At 37.7% G+C, this 25,863-nt stretch overlaps 1 protein-coding gene across 3 annotated transcripts in view; it reads left to right on the top strand.

Annotated features, from left to right (window-relative positions):
• The first annotated feature begins 19,365 nt into the window (after positions 1–19,365).
• LOC135215587 (protein yippee-like 2) overlaps positions 19,366–25,863 on the top strand; it is a 166,196-nt gene continuing 159,698 nt past the window's right edge. Inside the window, exon 1 of one of the 3 annotated variants that reach the window (XM_064250467.1) lies at positions 19,366–20,674. The gene's annotated coding sequence lies outside the window, so the exon portion shown is untranslated. Of the gene's footprint in view, positions 20,770–22,615; positions 22,695–25,863 lie in introns of those variants that run through there. The other 2 variants (XM_064250457.1, XM_064250476.1) reach the window with 2 other exon arrangements.

A 25,863-nucleotide genomic window follows, 5' to 3' on the forward strand; every position in this document is an offset into this window, starting at 1 on the left:
AAAAGGAGAAACAGTTTCCAGTTTTTGCTTATATATATATATATATATATATAAATATATATATATATATATATATATATATATATTATATATTATATATATGTATATATATATTACTAGATATAACATATACATAATATATACATTTATATATATTAATAATATTTATTTATTATTATATTCCTGTATATAATATACTATATATACATATACATATTATATCTATATATCTATATTAAATAGATATATTATCTATATATATATATATATTATACACATTCTTTATAGGTTTGCTTAAAAAATCACAGTAGATGCACGTGACTTCATAAATAAGCGAATACCACGGGGAAATGATAGTCAGAAATATATATGTGTGTGTGTGTGTATGTATTTATAAATACAGTATGTGTATGTATTATATAATATGAATGTCACTCTATGGGACGCAAAGGGCTTCTAAAATTTCACCATTCATGACTTTTTTTTGTGCTTTCGCTTCCACAAATCTCCACGCATCTCCAGCCTCCATGTCATGTATTTACCCAAGTAGGTCAGGATCTTTCAACAACTATAGTGGTGCTTCCAGGTGCCCAGTTAACCCTATTACTTACTATTGTCTCCATTTCGATTTTCCCTGGCGTCATTATCCCTCTACGAATGGAGCTTCCATTATTTCCCTTATGGTATCATTATTCTAAATCTGTTCTGCTTGTCCGAATAACAATGTTCTTTCAAGTAAAACTTATTCTCAAATCGACAAAGTCTTGAAGATATGCTTTAGATTCTTTGTCATACAATCAGTCTTTCCTTGAGTTATAGGAGCCAATAGCAGTGGCACGGGGACGCAGTGTGATGACGTTAGTAGGATACTTTCGGTTGGGTTCCTTGAATTCCCGTTAGTCGGGAACACTGATTCGTTTCTCAGAATTGGAAGTTGATTACCCGCGCCTTGTGTGCTGTACCTAGCCTTGATGAGTTTAGGTCCTTACTACGAATCAGTAGCTCGTTTAAGAGTATAGTTTTCTCTCTCTCTCTCTCTCTCTCTCTCTCTCTCTCTCTCTCTCTCTCTCTCTCTCTCTCTCTCTCACCAAATGTAGGGCATTGTTTCCCCCCCGAAAAAAAGTTCACTTGATGTGTTTTGTGCTAACCAGGAAATGGCCGGAGACTGGTGCCAGAGGAACAGTTGATTTTAATGAGGACTCTTCTCACCTGTCGATCTGGCAAGCACCCGGTCCTCCCCTAACAAGGTTAGGGAACGCATTTCTCTCTCTCTCTCTCTCTCTCTCTCTCTCTCTCTCTCTCTCTCTCTCTCTCTTCTACACGCACACACTCTCGCACTTTGTGTTTTGTTATCAAGATTAACTGGAAATTAGTGCATGGAAATAATATTTCAGTGGTAGCAGACCTGATTGTTCTTAATAGTGTTTTTTTTTTTCTTTTTGCGTAAAATATTGATGACTTGTAATTCCTTATAGCGTATATCAGTCTATCTGTGTATCTGTATCTATTTATGTATGTATGTATGTATTCCTGTATGTATGTACGTATCTTACATATGAAGCTGACGGTCGTACTGTGTATGTGTGTATGTTTGGTATAGACGGCGAAACTACAGGACCGAATTGAACTAAAGTCTGACCATTTAGGTAGATTTTATATGGGATGTTTTCGCTGGGAGCTGTTTTGATCCGGATATCCGGCCATACTAACTTCATTATTATTATTATTATTATTATTCGTTGAGAAAAAAAGAAACCATTATACTATAGAACTTTTCACGAGGATTCCAAATATGCTCTTACTTTTCTCCTACAATGAAAAATAATGATGATATTAGGGGATAGTTAATCAGTTACCGCTTTGATCCGAAAATCCGGCCGGATATCCGGCCAGGCTAAATCTTTAATATTAGGTGTAGAAAAAAAAAATCATTATCCTGATGAAACTTACTTTTCTTCTAAGATAAAAATAACGATGCTATTACGGTTCAAACAAACTCGGACAATATATGTATAGTTTTTATAGGGGATGGTTTTTAGCCGGTATTGTTTTGATCAGAAGATCCGGCTACAAATGTATATATGGTGCTTTTAAAATAATTAATTATTGGGTTGTTTTATAATAGTGGTGAAGTTACACGATCGTAGTGCCGGCATATGATTGCCCACCATCAGGCATATATATATATATATAATATTATATATATATATATATATATATATATATCTATATATATATATATTTATATATGTGTGTGGTTTTTAACCGGGTAGCGTTTTGATCAGAATATCCGGCCACAAATTTGTATATATATGGGGCTTTTAAAATAAATAATTATTGAGTTGGTTTAATAAGTGATGAAGTTACACGCGACTGTAATGCGGGCCTATGGTTCCTCGCCATCAGGCGTTTGTGTGTAATATATCTATATATATATAATATATATAGATCTACATATATATAATATATATATATTAATATATGTATATATCCACATATTTGTGAACCTTGAGAAGCAATGAGACGGGCATGGCGAAGTTGAGAGCACCGGAAAAATTCATTATTGAGCGGTTGATGTCAGTAACCATATCAGGCGCATCAAAGCCGGTAATATGCAAACAGCCGTTTGTTAACAGTTTAACTGTGGAATTGAGAGAATGGGGTTGAAAGTAAAACGAAAGCAAAACTAAAGAAAGCAAAGGAGAGTGAAGGGTCAGAAAGTGAGTCTGTGGGTGTTCTTGGAGTGTATCAAATACTTTAACAGATGACGTGTCACCAGAGTTGCTCTGGACTGCAAAATGTCTGTAAGGTAAGATTTTCCCTGCTGTGAAGTAGCAAATAAAGGAAATGGGAAGAGAGACTTAATGTGGCTGAATTAAAACAAAATATTGCTGATTGTAAACGATCCAAACGAGAAAGGGTGGTTGCGCTGGATGATTAAATGCAAATGTAGGTCACATAAAAAGAGGAGGTAGAGTTGGTAGGTAAGGAGTTCCTTCAATAAATGAGAATAGAGAAAGAATTTTGGGAGTATATTTTTCAAGAAGGTTGATTGCTGGGAATACATTGTAGCAGAGACATTAAAGGCTGCATTCAGCCAGGCAGCAGAGACGTGGCAATGGAGAAAAAAAATGGAGGAAGGGAATAACCTACTAAAAATAAGGAACTGGCGAATAACGGTGGTTCCATCAGGTAGACAGCAGGCTGAGATGGTAGTTTTACGAGTGAGAGGAGAATGACGAGCATCAGTAGTTTAAAGAGTAATAAATACGGAAGCAGAATGAAGAAGACTTATAATATGAGCCAGAAATCAGGAAAAATGGAGAGTAATGAAGATCTAACCGTGATGGGAGTTCAGGAATAATGTGCGCTAAAGAGAAGTAAATATGATGAGATTGCTCATGTCATTTTGCATATCACAATAATGTTCAGTGAGGTAAACCATTGTTCACAGAGATCAGGAGAAATTAAGCAAGAGAATGTCGAGTAGTTCGGAGAATATTTTTCGTCTTTAGTGATCAATGTGTGTGTTGGGGTTGGGGGGGGGCTTCTTATTTTAAGGCTACAGAAGACATGAAATAACATAAACAGTTGAAAAACGTATGTTACTAAACAGTTCTAAAAGCGAAAAATTTAAATTGTCGAAATTAAGAAAGCTATCACGAAACAAACTCCTTCCCAAGTACAAAATTTACGGAAAACTATGAAAACCTTATTATATGAAATTGAAGGAGCCAAGGAGACCAACAGGCAAAAGAACTGAATGAGCCAGAAAGAGAAAACACCAGTAAAAAAGACTTGGGAGAGGATGATTATCTATCTGTTGAGTCCAGGTACTCGTTCGATTATGAGACTAAAATCAACAAAGAAGAGTTTCAAGGCGCTTGTTGAGGAAGTTTTCATAAGAAATTGTAGTTTCGAGGTTACGTGCATAAATTCAAAATATATCCATTCTTATGGCTATCTATACAAGTTATTATTATTATTATTATTATTATTATTATTCTTATTATTATTATTATTATTATTATTATTTTATGGAACCATTTTAATTTCTGAAGTTGCGTCCACACGGTCGAACAATGTCCGACGGACAAACATTGTTACTATATCACAAACGAAGCTGGATGATATCATAAGCGTTGAAACGATGGAAGTATATCTGGCAACAAACAGTGGTACCAGATGATGCTGTATACCACTGCTTTTACTCTGCTCACAAGGCAAAGACCGGCAGACAATTGTTATTTGGTAACATTGTTTGTTCGTCGGACATTGTTCGACCGTGTGGACGCAGCTTAAGACTACCCCTTGGACAAGTAACTGTAAACCTATAGACCATCGGAGAGCTCACTGGAAAAGGAATTGAATCCTGGTACTCAAACATCGATTCAGAGGCAAGGGCTTCTTAAATATCGTTTATAGTCTTTATTTATCGCTCTTCATAAATGGTATTGATGGATTAAAGGTCATTTGCGGCTCTTACTTGGAGCTCCGATGCGGAGTGATTTAAGTTAACATTTATGTGGATTTAAGTAAAAATGAATTTGTTGGAAAAAAATTATTCGTAGATAACTGTTCTAAAGATGGAATCTCATTGTGAAATTAAGCTAAATCAGACGAAAGATGTAAACAAAATGTTAACCAAGGAGGATTCTAATTACAAAATCAAAAGTTAACACCTTGGGTAATAAACCAGTAATAGTATATAATACACACACACACACACACACACACACACACACACACACACATATATATATATATATATATATATATATATATATATATATATATATATATATATATGCGTATATACATGAATGTATAATATAAACATATATATATATATTATATATATATATATATATCACTGTACATTATACGGAACGTATCTAGTTTAGTTTGCGTGTTTCGACAACGTTCTTCTGTCTTCATAACAAGATCCCTTCACCTGGCCTTGTACAACGGTGCGTGGTGAGAGGGAGAGAGAGAACAAGTAGTTTAGAGGGACAGGAATAAAATGGAAAACCGGGTCTCTCTCCCCTTCTCTCTCTTTCGCTCAGCACAGTGAGGTTAACATCTATATAAACTTGCCCTCCTCCTCCTCCTCCTCCTCCTCCTCGCCTCCTCCTCCTCCTCCTCCTCTCCTCCTCCTCCTCCTTCCTTCCATCCTCCTCCTTCCTCCCTTCGTTGCAGAGAACTGGAGAGGAAGAACGACTTCGAAACTGAATGATGCAAAGTTAAAGGCTCGCCTTGTTAGGATGAACGCTCTAAGCGATACTCTCTTAGAGAATAATAATGATCGTTAAGGAGGGGGAAAGAGGACTCTCTCTCTCTCTCTCTCTCTCTCAACGTGAATTATTGTCTATGAATAATATAAATATCAGTTAATTTGTTCGTGCTCATGCATACAAAAAATTGCCCATATTGCACAGACTTATTATTCCAAATTATATTGTAAGAATAAGACTGAGAGTGGCAGGAAATAAAAGTGTTTTAATGAGGGTAAATGATCCAAGCGAGCTAGGGTGGTTGTGCTAGGCGATTAAATGCTGCAAAGGTATACCACATAAAAAGAGATGTCATAGTCAGTAGGCGCAGAGTTCCTGTAGTAGATGACAATGGAGAAAGTATCTTGGAAATGTATTCGGATAGGAGCTTCAATGCTGGAAATATATGGTTTCTAAAGAAGACTATTCATAAATATACTTTGAAAAGATCAGAAACGAGGACAAAGAGGTCATTAGGAATAGGATGGTGATAGATATGTTGGTGAGAAGACACTGACTGCTGATGTATCGTATCGAATAAATATGTCGTTGAGACAATTTTGTGGAAATTGTTGAGGTTTTACTAGAGTTGAATTCAGCGAGATAAGGCTGTTAACGTATTTAAGACACTTTAGGCTGAAGGGGAAGAATTTCTTGTACCGTGTGAGGGTAAGATGGATGAAAAAGTGAGAGAGTTAAAGATGATGCAGTGGATGGAGCCTTTGAAGAAAGAGAAAAATTCCCAGGCGAGTCCAGACAGTCAGCCTCGTGTCATTGGGGTTAGAGGAGGATAAGAAATGAGAGTGAAAGCAGCGAGTGATGGAGTGAGTGACCAGAGAACAGTGAATAGTGGATTAGTGCTTGCAATATTCATATCTAAACAGTGTAGTTCGAGACTTGTTGTGTACTACGCCAAACGAACGAACATTTTACATACGTGAAAGATGAATTTTATGTAGTATTGCAGAATGTTGTAGAAGGAATTCCAGAAAGAGCGTCGAGAATCGTTCTTAGGGATCTTAGGGATCTGAATGCAGAAGTTTGTAGAGAAGAGCGGTCTGGAAGCTGCAATGGGCAAAGAAGATCTGGAAAGACTGCCAACGAGGATGGGGTTCTTTGAATTGTTTTTGTGATGCAGTTAATCTCGTAAATAGGGGTACTGCTTTCTAACATAAGGAAATCTAAAAACACACTTGGACATCTTCAGATGGCAGTCATGAAAACCAGATCGAGTGCTGACGAATGTTAGGATCTATAGAGAAGCAGATGTCAGCAGTTGTCGCAGTTCCATTGCGGCCCTAAAGCTAAAATGAAAAGCAACAATCAAATATTTGACAAAGTATATAGGTACAAAACAATACAGCTGCCTGAAGATGATCACTAAGAAGATTTTGCAATGGAATGTCAAAACAGATGTGCAGTTCTAGAATCATATCTGAGGATGTGCAGATGATCGATGAAGACTGGATCAGTATCAATAATGTATTATATTAAATTGCTGGAAAAGAAATATATGGGTATGACGTAACAAGACGGAAACTTTAGACATTGGAGGACACTAGGGATATTGTTAAGAGCAAACAAAAGCAAAATCTATAAGTTTTAAAACAATTTTCACGGAAGAGATGAAGAACGTATTAAGCGCAAGCTTAGAAAATAAAGTTAATCAAAGTGCAAGAAGAGACCAGAGAAGATAACCGGGTAAACCTGTGTATGATTAATTGCCACAAAACCATGTATTCAGAAAGTGGCTTTGACTTTAATTAAGGTAGTCCGTAGAATTATTGATAAAATAAACATACCAGGAAAGAGGTAATGCTGGGAAAATAATATCAACGGAAGAAAGACTGTGAGGTCATGAATAAGAGGTATGGAGGTGGTAAAAGAAGCTTAAGAAGACCAGAATGTAATAGTGAATTAATTCATGACTGAAGTGGAGTCAGAAATAAACTTGGGAGATGGACAGCACAGGCCTGGGATGAAATCACCGAAGAGATGATTTTAGCCTGAGGTGAAATGAGGAAACAAAACCCAATGATTTGGAATTGGAAGTCATAGCGAAGGTAGCAAAGAAAGTTGAACTGACTGAATGTGGTCACTATAGAGGCATTGATTGCACTGTGGATGTTCTCAGTTGGCTGGAAGAAGAAATAGATAAAATGTCTAGAGATGGACGAGCTGGATTTAGAAAAGGTGTGAGTTTCATAGGTCAGATATTCGTTTGAAATGACGTTATGCAGCATTGCATGGGATTTAAATATCTCTTTTTAATGGTCGTTGTTGATTATAAGAAGGCATTGGACAGCATCCACAGAAGTATCATGAAAGGTCTTATCAAGGCGATATTCTCTTTAAATCTGTCAAGCTAGGTGAAATCAGTCATGAGCGAAGTAGGTGCAACGTTAATTGTCAATGGCGTCTTGTCAAGTGAGTGGGCAGCAAGGAGTGGAGTTCAGTGGGGCACTTTATATTGCCTTTGCTTTTATCTCTCTCATTGATTTTATAATTAAGAAGTGGCTAGAGATGGAAGAGAAGTTTTAGATAGCAGGAACGGTAGAAAATTGACAAACGAAGAAAACTCAGATACTATCTATCTCAATCCGCAAAGCACCACCAAATTAGCAAAGCTTGCTATATAGAATATAGATATGTAGCCTATAGCTAGCTAGAAAGGTGGGACTCAAGATAAGCCTAAAATCCATGGGAAATAACGAGGGCCGATTATGCACAAAGGAATGAAATGATACTAGATGGACAAGGAATAATGTAGCGCCTCAGTGGCGTGATCGGTATGGTGTTGGCCCGCCACCTCGGTGGCTGCGAGTTCGATTCTCTGGTATTCCATTAAGGTGTGAGAGATGTGTATTTCTTGTGATGGAAGTTCACTCTCGACGTGGTTCGGAAGTCACGTATAGCCGTTGGTCCCGTTACTGAATAACCCCTGGTGCATTGCAACGTCAAAACACCAAACAAACAAACAAAGGAGTAATGTGGCTGATCTTTCAAATATTTAGAAACAGTGATATCCCAAGCAGGTTGTTCTGAATTGGAAATTACTGAAAAACTCAAAAGGACAAACCAGACAATGGGCAGTGTGGAGAGATATAACACTTGATTGTGAAGTAACTCCCAAGCAAAGCACAACAACAGGTGCCTCAGACGCGGTGGGCGGAAAGGGATGAGCCCTCTGTAATGAAAAGCGTTTGCTGTGATATTACCTTTTCAACCCTATTATTTACTAGGCAAAAGTCATTCATTAGGACTGATACGGTTTTCAGGTAGTGGCACAAAATAAAATTATTACAGATAACTGCTTAGGGGAATTTACAATATATTACGTAAAATTTACTCATTAAAAATTTTCACTACAAGATGTGTCTTGAATATGACAAAGGTTGCATCATTTATGTATTATACATTGTATATTAAGCAAATAATCAGAATTATTGCTGTTAGAAAACATACATTTTATCAGGTTTCTGATAAAGACCATAATTGCTAAAGAGTGGCGTGTGGTTATAATTCACAGTCATTAATCAGAGAAATGAAAACGGAAAGATAATGTTAATTTGAGAAGAAAATTTTCGCAACATTTCCAGAAATGAAATTGGAGAAATTATACGTACTCGTGAAATAATGATGAAGGGAAGATATAAAGATGGCATGGGCATGTCCTTCGCGCCACCTCCGGAGAAGTAACCCATAATACTCATCAGCTGGATTTCTGAGGGCACGAGAGGAGTTGGAAGACGTATGGGACGGATAGCTGGTGATGAGTGGTTGGTTGTGGAAGATAAAGCTCAGAGAGACGCGAGTAGTTGCATTTCAGATGCCCTTTGTGTTGTGCAACGTTGGAGGTGATGTTGATGAGTATGTCATAACTTTGTGTTATTAATCCACATGGGTTTGAGAGTTCCAGATGCCGCCTGTCCTGCTTTTCATGTCATGTCCTCAAATTCTTACTCTAATAATGATGCATCTTAGAGACAGTCATATCTATTATGCAGTCATCCTCAGCCACTTCCATCGTCCCACCTACAATAACACGCCCCTTGAGGGTCATTAGTTTTATTTTAATAATATGGATTTTTTTGACAATTTAAGAATCGCTACTAATTTACTTCCTTCTCTGACCAAATAATCTAATGCCAATCGACTGTCCCCGAGATCTGCATATTAACACTTACAAACAAAAGTAACTTGTATATACAAGATTATTATTCACGAGTGACTTGTAAAGCACTCGAAATTCTGCAGTGTTTGATGTAGCGCAGTGAATGCCAATCAAAAAATAGATTAAAAAAGGATGCTAGGAAATACTGAAAAGCCACCTCACATTGAAATGGAACTTCGACAGTTTCAAGAGTTGAGAACAATCTAATTTCATCTTCATCAATATGATGATAATAAAAAGCTGTGAATAAATAGAACAATTTGGTGTGTGCACAAATTAGCACTTCAGTCGGATCAAATGGTTGTTTTGCTATTGTCACTCTTTGAAAGCGATGACAGTCACTTTGAGTCCTTTGGAACACACACCTATTCAAGACCTGTGAACTGGTGTTTGCCATGGGCTATCCAGTTCCCCTATAGGTGAACTACTACTTTCAGAGCAATATGAATAAAGATAGCTAAGTATTAGAGTAACTGCGGTTATTCCTCGAAAATATATTAAGTCTGCTTCCCTAACTTGTTTATATCTGTGCCTTTCCTTTGAGGAAGGTTCCCTTAGTTTTTTATTAGTCTTCCACAAGGCAGTGGAACTTCGCCATAACAGGGAGGGCATATAGCCTGTACACCTTTCTAAAAGTGACTTGATTCACTAAAATACGAGGTCACTTAATCCTATCCGTCAGCCAAAGCTTGGCAACCAAATACAGTTTACGCTTATGCTCACAATACCACAACTTTAACGTTATTTGCATGAAAACCGAACTCCCACCAAGCGCCCTGATAGGAAACTAATTGTGCGTGAGAACACAGCTTTAAGAACAGTAGGACCCGCCCCCACAATATATAATGAGTTCTGGAGAACGACTTCGTAGCCCTTAACTCAAAGTAAAGGCAGAACAAAATCGATCCCAAACTCTAGGTGTCAGTGGATCCTTTCAGTAAAGAATCAAAGCTTTCACGCTGCAATATTGAACTCGTTTGTTGTGGTTCTGTGCAGAGCCACAGGAAAAAATCGACAAATAATGAGCTCGAAAATGAAGATGATATATGGGATGTATAAATAACACAAGAGGCATTGTGAGACCGGCCTTGTTTGCTGGTCCTTGGGCCATGCTACCTAATGGACACGAAACATCTCGTGATGCTGTGTTTTAAGTTTCATTCAAATGGCTGTGATGAAATTTAGGATGAGTAGTTTTACGAATTATTCCCAAATATCACATATATGTGTGATCCAGATATCTAAAATTGAATTTAAATGACACATGTATATTATCTTCTTACCCTGATCTATTCACCTACCAGTTTCTTTTTTATTTTTTTTTCTAATATTCCCGCTGGTTTATCTTCTTTTTGTCAATCTTGAATCTGATCATCCGTTTCCTTGATAACTCTCTTTAAATCAATCTTTTTTCTGTCTTTTTCATCCGCTTCTTTCTCAACTTCCTCTCCGTCATCGTTAATATATTTTCCTTCCAAGAATTCATTGTCATCTTCTGAATCTCTTCTAAAACTACAATACCTTCCGTTTTGTACCTTCCTAGGTACGTTTCTCAAAGAAAGCTGCTATTGTCGATCATATTGTTTTGGTTCTCGCAACTCCTTCTCAATCCACACTCCTTCATAGCAGGCATATCTCATTCTTGCTCAAGTTCTTGATTTTGCTGCTGTTCTCCTGGACCTGTCCCTCAAAAGGGGCCATCGTCTAATTTTCCGCCAATCGTTGAATTTCTGTTTTTCTTCACGTCGCAACAAATCTTTTATTCAAAAGGCGTTTTTAGTTTTCTGTCCTTTTTTCTAGCCTCTCTCTCTCTCTCTCTCTCTCTCTCTCTCTCTCTCTCTCTCTCTCTCTCTCTCTCTCTCTCTCTCTTTCTTTTGCAGCCGTTTATCGGTGCCATTTATTTCCGAAATCCCATTTTCCTTCTCTGGCCTAAGTTATTTTGAAGGTGGTTCTGATTGCTTATTTCCCTTCCTCCAGTCAACAACGAATCCCAGAGAGAACTAAAGCTCTTAACAACTTCAATAGCAACAAGAACTCAAGCGCCTCAGTGGCCTGATCGGTATGGCCTTGGCCTGCCACCTCGGTGGTCGCGAGTTCGATTCTCTGGCATTCTGGCATTCCACTGAGGTGTTAGATATGTGTATTTCTGGTGATAGAAGTCTCGTAAAGCAGCTGGTCCCGCTGCTGAATAACCACTGGTTCCATGCAACGTGTAAACACCGTACAAACAAACAAACAAGAGGTCAAGTCGTCCATCTACTGTGTATGCAGGTCGTAGCACCTCGATTCGGTTTCTTTATTAAGTTAAGATCAACACTCATTAACGTTTATTCTTTAAATGTATAAAATGCTGAATGACGCATCATTGACATCCTTGACGGCACAAACGCACATAGGTTAAAAAAAACGTGTTGGTATATGGTTCTGCCGATGTGGAAAGAATGGAGATTAATAGGTTAATAAGGAAAGTGTATAATTTGTTGAAAATATCAAGAGAACAGAGGAGAGGAAGACCTAGAAATGGATGGATAGATAAGTGAAAGAGGCCTCATTAGCAAGAAAGGTCTTGACATCCAGGGTACAAGTTTGTGTGCAAGGCAGAGGCAAATGGTGTAGAGTTGTAGAGGAGAGTTTGACACATTGCTGATGAGCCCTACGTGAGGGTGTATGAAGCAGCTAGTTCAAATGTTTCAGAGGTTGGGATATGAATGCGTCGGTGATCATCGTCTTCTCTATTCTTGGAGGTTGACCCCATCAGGTAGAGGGGCTTTGATTATAGGCATATATATATATATAATATAAATGATATATATATATAGATATATATATTATATATATATATATATATTACAAGGCCTAGTTTTGGCCTTGTCTAAAAAAAACTTGGTAACATATGTAAGTTTGTGTATATGTATATATGTGTGTATATGTATACTCGTGTGTATAGTATATATATATATAGTGGCCATTTAATCGAAGAGTGCTATATTGCAGGTATTTGCCTAGACTGGATGCCATTATTTATTTATTTATTTATTTTTTTACCTTGGGAATGATACGTACTCCCTCATTGCTGTCGGATTTTTCTCTAGGACAGGTTTTTTTTTAATTTTTACTCCTGGCAAGGTTTCATATATATATATATATATAATATATATATATATACATATACATATATATACATATACATATACATATATATATATATATATATATATATATATATATATATACAACAGTCAGTATGTACACTTGCTTAGGGAACAAGGGAAACGACGACCTCCAAAATAAAGACTCAAAGTGTTATTTCTTATTTAAAATTCGTAAAATAATTTTTTCATCCTTAGAAAATGATTAATGTCACGAGACGTCAGCAAGTAAATTTGTAAGAATGAAGGTCTTTCGATTCCCTCGTTCCTTGAGGATACATATGTACATAAATACATACATGTGTGTATATATATATATATATATATATATATATATATATATATATATATATATATATATATATATATATATATATATATATAAAATAAAGATACTGTGACTCTACCTGTTGTGCAAACTATTTTTTTTTTCCTTTGAAAAATGACATTTGTCATAATACGTCGCAATGAATTTCCTTCAGGAAGGGTACATTCCGGCTGTGTTATATATATATATATATATATATATATATATATATATATATATATATATATATATATATATATATATATATATATATATATGAGTGACTCCCTGCCAGGAGGGTTTAACAAAAAAATCTCTTGTCCAAGAGAAAAATCCGAGAGCAATGAGGAATAGCAGTACTGACACATCGAAATTCTACAGTGAAAATTATACAAGTAGCACTAACGATACCAAAGGAGTAGAAAGCATCGCAGTTTGTGGAAGTATAGTCCATTCCATCACGCAAGACCCCAACATTTTTATTTACCAGACCCCAACCCCTTAATAATTCACTTTCTTGGTACCAGATTGTTGCAAAATATTTATATTTTTCATTTCTGCTTGTTTTCAGGTCTGCATCTACCCGGAAACATGTCTAAATTTACGTTTTCTAACCCCACCCCCTAGAATTTTTTTGTTCAGAATTTACAGATTGGTAACTTTGGTAGAGTTTCACTGCCATATGGGCAAAATCTAACATTTATCACTTGTTTGTTTGTAGTTTGGTTCTTTTTGTAATATTCTACAATTATCACTCTTTGACAAAGCCTAATTTCCATATTTCAAAATAGCCGCCATTTCTCTGAATTGGCTTGTTTCCTAGTGACATGATGTTTTTTATTTATTTTTATCTCTTCTACTTTATACCTTACATGAAATGCAGTATACTCGCATAAAATTATGCTTCATTTTCATTCATTTTATTCAGTGTGTTTAAAACTTACACTAAAACAAATTAATACCTTCACTCATAAAACCATAACTATAGAGATAATTATGGTAGAAACAGCTAGTAATAAACTAGTAACCAAATTGACATCAATCTCTGATTTTATTATTTGCAAGTCCATTTTCAGTGGAATCTAGGAATCATCATCACTCTCATTGTCCACTTGTGGTAGCTGTGTTCTGTTTGTACAGTCCCTACATCGACATGCATCAGTGCATTCAAGACCTGTTCCCTTGCAACAACAGTGTTTTGTTAAGCAAGGAGATTGACGAGATGCCGCCTTACATCCACAGCTTGAGTACTCCATTGGGACACTGGGGCCAGGTTGTTTGTCTGTCGGGTAGATGGATAATGCACCACCAGTTAGAGTTCAGCCATGAACACTGGGACAGGGGTGGGGATGTCGGGGTCAGTTTCTACAGCACGTTTCCAGATTGCTGTCTGGTAATTTGCTTTTCAACATGTTGTCTTTGTGCATTTTGTTTTGGTGGAAGTTGCTGTGATTGGTGGGTTTTAACGCAGAACAAAATGTACCTCGCACCATTGACCTTTTTGTGCATAGTTAATTCCATAGAGCAGAGTGGTAAATTGCTCACACTGCTTGTGCAGTTCTTCACTCACTTCAAAGTTTTACCCAAATTCTGCAGTGCAAGTTCTGACTCTTTGTCTCTCTGTGCAAGATCCCGTCCTGCCTTCTTGCCTTTGCCAGAAAATGCACTTGTGGAATCTGTGCCCGTAAAGGCATGCAGGCCAACTATTGCTTTGCATGTGCCTTCTCTCAACTGCCTTGGTAAGCTATGATGGCCATGAAGTAGGAGTCTACTATCTGCCTCCTCCAGACTAGAACATAGTTCACCGACTACCTCATCATGAACTTGTTCCTTTATGGATGTCAATCTGTGGCATCTGTTGTCCACTGTTATGAAGAATTCCTTGGTACCCTGGAATTGGGAATATTCTGGTTGTACCCATTCACTTTTAATAAACTGTATCAACTGTCTTGTTGTGATCATCAGCAAGAGACCTTTGCCACTGCTTCGGACATTTCTGACTCAGTTTGGTTTTCTTCATTTGAAGTGCACCACTTGAAGACAGGCTACTTCTCTCCAGGCTTTTGATGGAAACAGACCGATACTGGTCAAATACTAGGTCACTCGAGACACAGGTCCAAATCCTTCTGCCTGTCTAAGAAGGAGTTTCAGGATTTTCACAGCTAGATCTCTGGGTGTCTGAAATTTGTTTCAGTGTGTGGAGAAGAGCCTTTCCATCCATGATGAAGACACTCCCTTGAATGTTCCCTGGTACATCTACTGTGTCTGATTCTAGGAGATGGCCAAGCTTTGCTTTTTGAGTTTTGCAGAGACCCCCATCTGGAGTGGTGCCACTGCCACTAAGTGTCTGCTCATTCAGATCATTGTTGTCCCTACAGAACATTGTGAAAATGTTCTGTGAGATATTGCTGGGTATAGAAATCCCTAGCTGTTGCTTGTTGGCCTGCTTCATAGCCATTGTTTTTTCTAACTCGAGTAACTCGGAGTATGGTAGTATGTCCAAATCTGTTTAGAATTGTTACCACTTGTGAACTTCTGGTCATATTTTTTATAGACATAGCTACTGACACATGTTTAGGTGTTTTTACTCTCCCTTTTGATACATTGTACAACAAGTCCTGTCCAACTGGCATCGCCCTTCTGTACAGATCAGGTTTTGCTGATTTGATATCTGCATTGTCTTCAGTACCAAATTCTGTTGAAGACATTATCCAGGTTAAAAACTTTACACCATCTTCTGGTAACTGGAAATCTGGTTCTCTAACATGTTTAACTTTCTTCAGCTGATGTCTGAGATATATGGCTCAGTGGTAGAGATCAGACTGCTGCAAGGGATAATCTTCCCTGTCTTCATTATCATCATCATCATCAAGAGATGCTGTGGTTATGTCATCTGCAAGAACCATTGCAGATTCAACATCTGACCCTTGGGAATGGTGGAGGAGAAAACTATTTCAGATTCACTTCGTTTTCTGGAGTGCCAAAATAATATGCTCTTGCCAAATATTTTCAGCAAATGGTTCTTCAGTTCTGTGACTTGTAGTTTGCACTGTCTTTCCCTTGTTGTTCAAAGTGTACCTTGAAGCGATCCAAGATATGCTCAGATTGATCGACTTGTGGCTTTCAAATATTTCCTTCTAAACTTCATCGACTATATGGGCATTTGCACATTCATGTGTATCATTTGCTTGGTCTTTCTTAGGCTGCTTCTGTAGATAATCTTTGTAACAGTAATGATAGTAAACAATATCATATACGATGGGATCCCTTCCATGAAGTTCACGCACAATGCTTTCATCATTTAGAATTTCTGCCTTTTGAAGTAACTTCTGCCCTGCACTGAAGGTTCTGCATTTTATCAGTGGTAGAGGGGTCTTACTTTCTTTGTCACCTCTTTTTCTTCTTTCCCACCGTTGTCCCTACAGTATGGGGTCGGTTGCCTGATGCGCCTTTCCTTACAACATCAGGCATGGTTTACTATTTGGCAAAGGAGTTTTACGACCGCATGCCCTTGCAGTGGGCCTCGTCTTTGACTAAAAAGTCCACCTGCAAGGCAGCAGTTGTCCTTTTAGTCGCCTTTTACGACACGCAGGACCTACGGTGTTAGTATTCTTACACCCCTACCGCAGGGTGGCGTCATACCTCTTTTTAGTACAGATCAAACACAATTTGCCAATTTGCCCTTTTCTGAGGTTGAGCTTCAGTAAGTAGACTCTGATGCCAGATCCTCCCTGTGTCTTTTCTCTCTGGCAATGCTCCCCAGCTCACAGTTACAGTGAGTCAGCTTTTTCAGTAACACCCTCTTTGTGACACAAACACTTGGAAAAACTTATTGATAGATTAGTAGTTGTGCTTGGGCATGGATGTAGGTTAAAAGATGCCATATCTCTACAGTTCTATTCTACACACTCTTGAAACGGTTAGATGCAGTCAACCGCACCATTGCCACCACTTGCAGAGGCAGAAGAAATATGTTATGTTTAAATACTGACACTATGTATTTGTAAACAATATTATTGAAATATTGAAAAATAATGCCTGGCTATGGTGTTGTGATTAAATGAGCACCTTTTGATGGACCAAACTGGTGACATTACCGTCAAAAGTAGTACTATGGACAAGACTTCAAATAGTAGGCAACAAACCCCCATAAACATGATATATATATATATATATATATAGATAAATAATTATATATATATATATATATACATACAATGACAAAAGACCAAAGACATCGTTAAAATATCTTTAATAGAAAAAAAGGAAGAGGGCCCACATTGACAGTTTTTGACAGGAAATTGAAAATGGTGGCCATTTTGAAAAATGCAAATTAAGCATTTTCAAAAAGTGAGGCTTGTAGAATATCAAAAAGAACCATACAACACACAAACAAGTGACAAATGGTCAGATTTTGCCAATATGACAGTGAAACTCTGCCTCAAAGTTGAACAATCGGTAAATTCTGTAACAAACAACTTCCTGGGGGTGGGGTTAGAAAACGTAAATTGAGAAATGTTTCCGAGTAAATGCTGACCTGGATCAAGCAGAAATGAAAAGTTGACATATTTTCCAACATTTTGGTACCAAGAAACTGAATTATCAAAGGGGCGGGGGAGGCAGCTGAATCAAAATTTAGCCCCCTTATATGAAATCATGTGATAGACTAGTAGTATGTGTCAATCCCAAGGTAAAATACTTGACACTGCTTTAATCAGAAAAATAACACCAAGAAATCCAGGTACGATTATATAAGATATATATGGATAATAGATAGATAATATGCGTTATCAGTGGTTCCACAATATAACTTGTCGATGTTGGCTCTGCTTATCGAGTGGATCAAATAGTGGTAGTCCCACTCTTGCTGCAATACATGGGTTCGAATCCCGCTGTGTATGAAAAGGATATCATATCATCATGTATTTCTCATCCGAATTCTGTCTTGCAGTGATAAGCGTCTCCAAAGTGATCAGAATTCGAATAGTTAAGAGATCTCTGCGGCGATTAGGAATATATATAAATCTATATTTGTGGGTGGTTATTTTCCTGTGAACACTGGCTACTACTACAGACCAGGTGGTATCCGGGTGGCTAAAAGTTTTCTCGGAACTTTTGTGTTACGACGCAGCATACTAACTGCTAACTTAAGATATTGGTTTTGTATGATAACTATATTATATATTGGAAATAAAAACCAATGTCCGCTTATAACACACACACACACACACACACACACACACACACATATATATATATATATATATATATATATATAGTATATATATATATATATATATATATACTATATATATATATATATATATATATGTATATATATATATAGTATATATATATATATATATATATATATACTATATATATATATATATATATATATATATATATATATATATATAATATTTTCAGATTTCATATATTTATTGCTACACGACAACTTCAGTACTAGAAAATATATACAGTAATATTGTTGTCTCAAACCGATACTTTTCACAGAATTGTGTTTGTGTGTGTGTGTGTGTGTGTGTGGAGAGAGAGAGAGAGAGAGAGAGTTGCCTTAGGTCTTTGTTACCATGGAACCATAATCAAGTACTTGGTACTTGTCCGCGGGAATTGCTAGATGGGTCAATAAAAGGACTGAATTGTAGCGGTAAAAATCAAATACCAGATGATTTGGAGGTGGGGGGGGGGGGGGAGGGGGGGGGGTGAGTGGCGGAGGAAGGGTTATGTGCTGGCCCAGATATGCTTTGTACTTGTTGACTTTGTTTTTTGCCGTAGAATGCGCTGGAAGGAAACCGCAGCTGAATGTTGTTGTACCGCGTTGTGTGATTCGCAGTACTTGCCAATAGCAAAGATGTAATATCTATTCCATTTTCCTCCGCCGTAGGTCTATCTCTGTGTAGCTCGAGTTGATATTGTGGTATAGGATCCAGCATGTGGCAGCGCCTTTGCACCAAAAACAGCTCTGCCAATATCAACACCTTTGCAGAACGTTGATTTTTCATATCTCTCTCTCTACCACGAATCGGCGATGTCTGGAGGCTGATTGCCATGGCAGTGCTTGGAGGAGATCTCGCTTTTTCTTCTCCAGCTTCATGGTTCTGCTCACTAAATTGAACCTAGAAACCATGTTAAAATGTTGATTAATAACGAGAATGGTAACACCTGGCAAGATCTTGCGCTAGGATGCAACAGTCTTTGTTTGAAGGGTAATACTGCCGAAATCTTGCATGTCATTCTCTGCCAGAAATTCTAGGGAGTCCTTGGTGACCATACAATTGTTTGAGAGCCCCCTATCATAAATCTATCATGCGAATATGCCCATGGAGGCATAGACGTAGGTGGTGGTGAAGTGGGTGTGGGTTTTGGCTAGCTGGCAACTCAAGGCTGCTGTGGGGGAGACTCGGTCCGTGGTGGTGGTGGTGGTAAACAGCGGCGCTGTGTGGGGGTCTTGCTGGTGCCGTTGCCTCAGTATATATCTAGAAAGGCAAGAGAAGAGGTGCCTTCCCCTCAGGACACAACACTGCTTGGCCCGAACCTCCCCCCCAACGAAAACATCCAGGCAGTTGTGTTCTCTTTCTGTCTCCCCTCTCCTCTTTCAGCACCTGTTTTGGAAACTTCTAGAACTTGAATACCTGCTGGTGTCTGCTCCTGCCTCCCGTCGGGACGGCCGTCGTCGAAAAAAGGAAGGTTTCCTATTCACACAACTGTTTGTTGCTTCTGGGGGCGAGGGAGAGAGAGACAGAGGCCCCGAGAACCGCTAACCCGTCTGGATGAGTAGCGGGTGATATAATAGAAGTGGATGGGCTGGATGTGGAGTTAGAGAGGAGGTGGAGGAGGAGGAGGAGGGGGGCGTTTTGCATGAACCTCGCTGCTGGAGCAAACCATGAGTGCAGGCAAGGCGCCCTGCACTCAGCTGCTTGTGCCCCAGGTCTCTCCTGCCGTGCAAAGGACAATAACGACATCATCATCACTCTGGTTACCTCGGCCACCACCACCTGACACCAGGACTTAGCAACCTATCTGCCCAAAATAGAAATTAAGAAGGTGTGTGTATGTGTGTGCGTGCGTGTTTTGCGGGGAGCGAGGAAGAGGGAGAGAGAGAGAGAGTGAATGCACGTGAGGGATCGTCGTAAGTGCGTCGTCGTCGCCGCCGTCGTCGTCAGCACTGTGCTTCCTACAGCAGAGTCTTTCGTTGTCCGTAATCCTGCGTTTCTTCTACTCCTCCTTCTCAGCCCCTGTTAGGGCCCATGACAGCAGCCCCAGAAGATCTCTCGCTACTAAGTTGGAATTTCGATGAATTTTAAGAAGAAAAAGAAAAAAAGTTATGAATTGAAAAAGAGAGAATTATTGGTCAAACCCTCCCACTATCATTCTGGTAACACGGTCTTTCTAATGCCCTTTGCCCGTAACTATCAACGAAAAATAGTAATTAATATTTGAAGAGGTGCTCGTTTTATAAGCGTGAGAAATGTAAAATTCATTAAGGAAAATGCACGGCATTATGAAGCAAATTATAAGTAGAAAAGGGTACATGTAATAACTAGGCTAATGTGAAAGAAAAACGAATCCAGGTGAATTTAAAGTGATCTACATGTCGAGGACTCCTGACAGTGAGAGAAAGAGAGAGGAGGAGAAGACGGAACTGTCGATGATAATTACGACGGAGTAAAACGTAAATAGAGAGAGAAAAAGAAGTGATAAGTGGAAGAACACAGAAAAATTGTTGTTTCTCTACAAACTGCTTCAGGTGAGTTTCGTACCGTCAAGACAGACAAGCAAGATAATAAATAAAAAAACAACAGCTACAAGAACAACAACAACAAGACTACCGTTCAGACAGTAGTAAGTCCCGTCTCCCTTATATTACGTCAATACAGGTTTTAAAAAGAAAGAAGTAATGGATTTTTTTGTAAAATACATTGACTTCGTTTTAGACTTGCTATTCACGTAGACGCGTTTTCTTGTTATCGGATAATTTGCATGACTTAATTTTATCGATGATTTGTCTCCCATTTTCTTATTGATTTCAATTACTACTATAAACATTTTTCTCACATAGAGTTTTGTAGAGACGTGGGACTTCTTACGTATAACTGAAGACTACTTTGTTGAAATTAATAGTAGCTATGACTGCTTGTAGCTTCTGTTTTTCGCATTACCTATATACGTGTTTTACATTTTATGAGATTTACATTTTTCCCTTTTTGTTTTGTTTAGGCTCGATTTTGTTAAAGAACTTATGTTTTGTAAGGTCAAATTATGAATAAATGTTAAGAGGAATGGTTTTCATAGCGTTTAGATTTTTAGTTTCTCTTAATATTGTTGTTTGAGTGACTGCATGTTTATTGTGTCCCCAATCTGTGTGCTAAACCAATTTAACGTGTTTTCTGACTAAATGAGTATTGACACAGGCTAGTCATAGTCTTTTATTTTCACAAAAGCCCTAATAAATTTCAGTTTTGTTTTTACCGTGCACTAACCAAACTTAGGTTTCGAAGAACATAAATCTGTGTAAGGTATGACCTATGTTGCATCTTATCAGGTTTATTGGTTTTGTGCTCGTTTTCTTCGTTGGTTTAACTGCATTTGCTCATACGCCTTTGTGTAAAAGAATATTGTGGCAGAAGCAGTGCATGAACTCAAGGTTCCAGAATGTGTAAAGTGGATTAACAGCAGGATTGGATGTATTTACCTACATCTTTCTAGTAGTACTTTCCTTTCAGTTTATAAATATCCTTGTAAATTTACTTTAACATATTGTGTAGTGTGAACAGCTGAGTACAAATTTTACTACTTTGAAGTACAACTGCACAGCCGAGATCACGAAGTGCCGTTATTAAGCCATTTGGATGACCTTTTGTGACGTGAAATGTCTTGAGAAGTGACTTCACTGCTAAAGTCATAATTTTAATATAAACATTGTAAAAAGATTAGCTTTTTAAGTATAGTAAATATACTTATATATTATATATTGTATAATATCTAAGTATATATGTATATAGTGGGCACTTTCGACCACTGGTTTGAAACTATATAGTGGGCATCTTCGACCAGTAGGGGCAAGAACGGCAGTGGGTTTAACAGCGTCATCCATAGACTTTCCTTGTACAGTAAGGCAAGGGCTTTTCTCAGATGCCAAACACTTTTCTCCTGAGGAAGAGGCGCTCACTGTGTGTGTGTGTGTGTATATATATATATGTGTGTGTGTGTGTGTAGTGCACAGACTATTGCTATTTACCGTAGCTAGCGAACTTTATGCTCTAAGTAGCCTCGCTGCTCTCACTCTCTCTCTCTCTCTCGCCTCTCTCTCTCTCTACTCTCTCTCTTTTCTTATTTTTTTGTATGTATGGGTAGGAGGGTATGTTAAAAAAAATCTTCAGTATAATATGCTGTCAACTTGACGCGGGAACATTCCCACTGAGACTTGACCCGAGTTCATGCTTTCCCTTTGTTCTTTCAGATTCAGTGATCTTGGTTGTTGTGACACCAGTGTGCAGTAATGAAATCAATCGGTCAGTCATTCAATAACGGGTATAACCTCTTCATTAAATAAAGCTATTCATCCTTTTATGTGGCATTTCTATCTTAGGTAATAAAAGTCCCAAAAAACTAACGTCATGAATTTGATCTTATAGCAATGTCAGGTTACCTGGTTGCGCATGCGTATACTGGTTTATACGCTTCTGCATACACCTTGTGTGTGGGACTGGGACAGTACTTCCGTCGTGGGAGAGGCCCATACATTACTTGCTCTCTTCTCCATTACGGTATATATATATTTTTGTGTTTGTAATTGATTGATACTTCACATTTTGTATATTGGATGTGTTACTTCTTAGTTTTGTTGCTTATACATATGCTTTTATGAAAATTTGGTTCGCATCCACCTTTGTGTAAAGTTTACTTTTGTGCATCGGTTCCCACACTTTTGTTTCTTCAGGTATACCTACAGTCCTTTGGTTGTGGGTTGGTACCCACCTTTGTGAATATTATATTGGGTGTTCACTCCTTTGTGGTTACTGTATTAAGCGAGTACTGCTTGCGGCATATATTTGGTACACTTCGACTTTTAATTAAATAAGCATTTCCTTTCACTTATTGTGATAGTTAGAATTCCCAAAAATACCCTTTAGGACAAAGAGTATATGGTATAGGCCTATTTAGTGTGCGCAAACTTCTCTGATACATTCATCCTTGTGCCTTCCTTCCTTAAGCGTATTTGACATGCAGTCCTAAGTGTATATGAAACATATACTCCAGTTTGTGATGAAGAGACTTAGACTGCTGACCCAGGCTGACAACCTACACATCTCTTGATTTAGGGTTGAGTAAAATAAAATGTAAATAGTACTAATAAGTAAACACGTTACATACAGTAATTTTGTGGATTTCTGCTTCAATTATAAATATAATTTTGCAGATCATGCAGACCTTTTATAGATTATACATATAATATTGCAGATCATGCAAATCTTTTATTAGTGTGAGGGAAACACGTCTTTTGTTAAGCTTATCTAAATTAACATTCGCTGAGCATCTGTTTTTTTATATATACGCGTCTTTGGTGCTACACGGGAAAATATCGCTAATATGCTGTGGGTTAGCATATTAGCGATTTTTTCCCGTATATTGGGTATACTTCCACTTCCAATCTCCTAAGCGTGTTCTTCGGAAGTGAAGGCATTCTCATCTTACGCATAATTATTATGCATACCTTTCCTTTTGTTGATATTACTTTCGTTTTTATATTTTTCTCTCTTTGTTATCTTTGCTATGAACACTTTTGCTATTGAATACTTGGCCGTATGCTACCTCATCTGCATATGACGTCTGCACCTCCCTTTTTATACCGTGAGTATGCAACTTGGGTTGCATATATTAGATCTAAATCATCTTTTGTGTACATTAGGGTTATACGCATTTTTACCGTAGATATAAATTTCTAATAGTGAAAACAAGTTACACACTTCCTTTTGTGTATATTACTTATTAGGCTAGTATTTTCCAGATGACACTTGTATCCTTGGTTCATCTTACACTATGCAATTGCTCCGTTTTGTGGACACTGTGCCAGGATATACCTTTGTCAGTGGTGGTGATGTAGTCACTTTCGTCTGTGCGAATTCCTCCCCCCCCCCTTTTTTTTTTTTTTTTTTTTATTTAACTGTAAGGTGTTGTGGAGATTGCACATCATATCGTCACCTTGTACTACCACTGCTTTCCGTCGGCCAAGAGCAGTGTAAGGGCAGTAGGTTGCTTGCCCCATTAGCTCTTATATTAAGTAGACCACTTTTGCTTTGGCTGTGCTTGCGGCTTAGAGAGGGTGCGTATAGTGTAGAGAGAATGTAAAAATAGGCTTTCTCTCCTTTTATTTATCCGAAGAGGAAGTAAGCTACGAACTCGAACAGTTTATATGAGCGAAGTGTTTCCTAATAAGAACTTATGCATCAGGTATCCTTTTTATCCAAATCGTGTGCTGCTGCTGTTTCTACTGAAGAGAGAGAGAGAGAGACTTCATGTTCCAGCCGTAGATCAAACCTCATGACCCGATTTTTTGTGGTCACCTGATATTCATGGACTTCCATCTTACTCTGTTCGACTTTTGGGCGTCGTTGGTGTAGGTACATAGCCGCTTGCAGCAGACTCCTTAGGTATGTTGCAAGTTTCATGAATGTTTCTCCTGTATATAAGGCAGAAGTGTTATTCCTTGGTTAATTTTTTTTTTTTAAATCCATGGTTAAAGTCGAAACGTTATTTTTCTGCTAGTGACGTATGCCATTAAGACTTTGTGTGGACAATCATTGAAAAAGTGACAGTGACTTGGATTCTCTCTCTCTCTCTCTCTCTCTCTCTCCTCTCTCTCTCTCTCTCTCTCTCTATTCTTATGTTCAAACGCCAATTTCTGGTATCGTTGTTTCTTTTTATTGCTGTTTGTTCTTAGACTCCGACACCTAATGCGCAATCAAGTGTTTGTTTATTCTTGGTCTCCTCCTCTACCACTAACTTTTTCCGAGTCCTTGTTGCCTTTTCTTTATGCGCAGAAAGTATTCATTTGATCTCTTATATAATCTCTTCCTCCTCTTTCTTCTTCTTTGCGCCTTATATGTCTTTCGTTGTCCACGTCGCGTTTTGCTTGTCTTTCAGAACCAAATATTTATAAGTTATTTTTATTCCCTTAATATCGCGTTCATTACTCGCTGCATATAACTACGAAAAAATGCTCTCTCTCTCTCTCTCTCTCTCTCTCTCTCTCTCTCTCTCTCTCTCTCTGTTTACGGAAGTTAGCATGTCCAGGTTTGCTATGCGTTCATATGTAGACGTGCATTGTTAATTATAATGTTTGTGTGCCGAGTAATCATCTTTGAAAAGCAATTCGTGCAATTCAAGTCTGATGATTTCCACTGCTAGAAACTGCATAATTGTGTAATGGTGTTGATTATGTTGTGTTTTTTCGTTTTCGAGCTAGGTATCAAGCGAATTTATTCCTGTATGGATTATTTTCTGTACTAGGAAAATTTGTCGAGTACATTTTCTTTTATTATGATTATTTGTCAAGTACAATAAATTCATTTTTATTTTTCATGTCGTTATGGGTATTTGTGGATTATTCATTGTTTATAGTTATTTGTCTCGTACATTAAAGGAATTTTTATTTTTCACGCCTTTAATTGTGAATCATTTATGTAATATAAAAATTTGTCAATGTAATATAAAAATTTGTCAAGTACGGTAAAGGATTTATTTTATTTAATTTTATGTCGTTACATTTGCTTGGGAAATTTGTCAAGTGCACTAAAGGACTGTTTTTATGCCGGTATATTTATTAAGTGTGTGTTAACGTGCCTTTTTGTTCTTGTGAGAGAAATTTGGTTCTTATCGGTGTTAACCAGTGGCCCATCCTGTTTGTGTACTGGATATTTTAGATTATATTTTCAT

Source organism: Macrobrachium nipponense, chromosome 19 (assembly GCF_015104395.2).
Source record: "Macrobrachium nipponense isolate FS-2020 chromosome 19, ASM1510439v2, whole genome shotgun sequence".
Lineage (NCBI taxonomy): Eukaryota > Metazoa > Arthropoda > Malacostraca > Decapoda > Palaemonidae > Macrobrachium > Macrobrachium nipponense.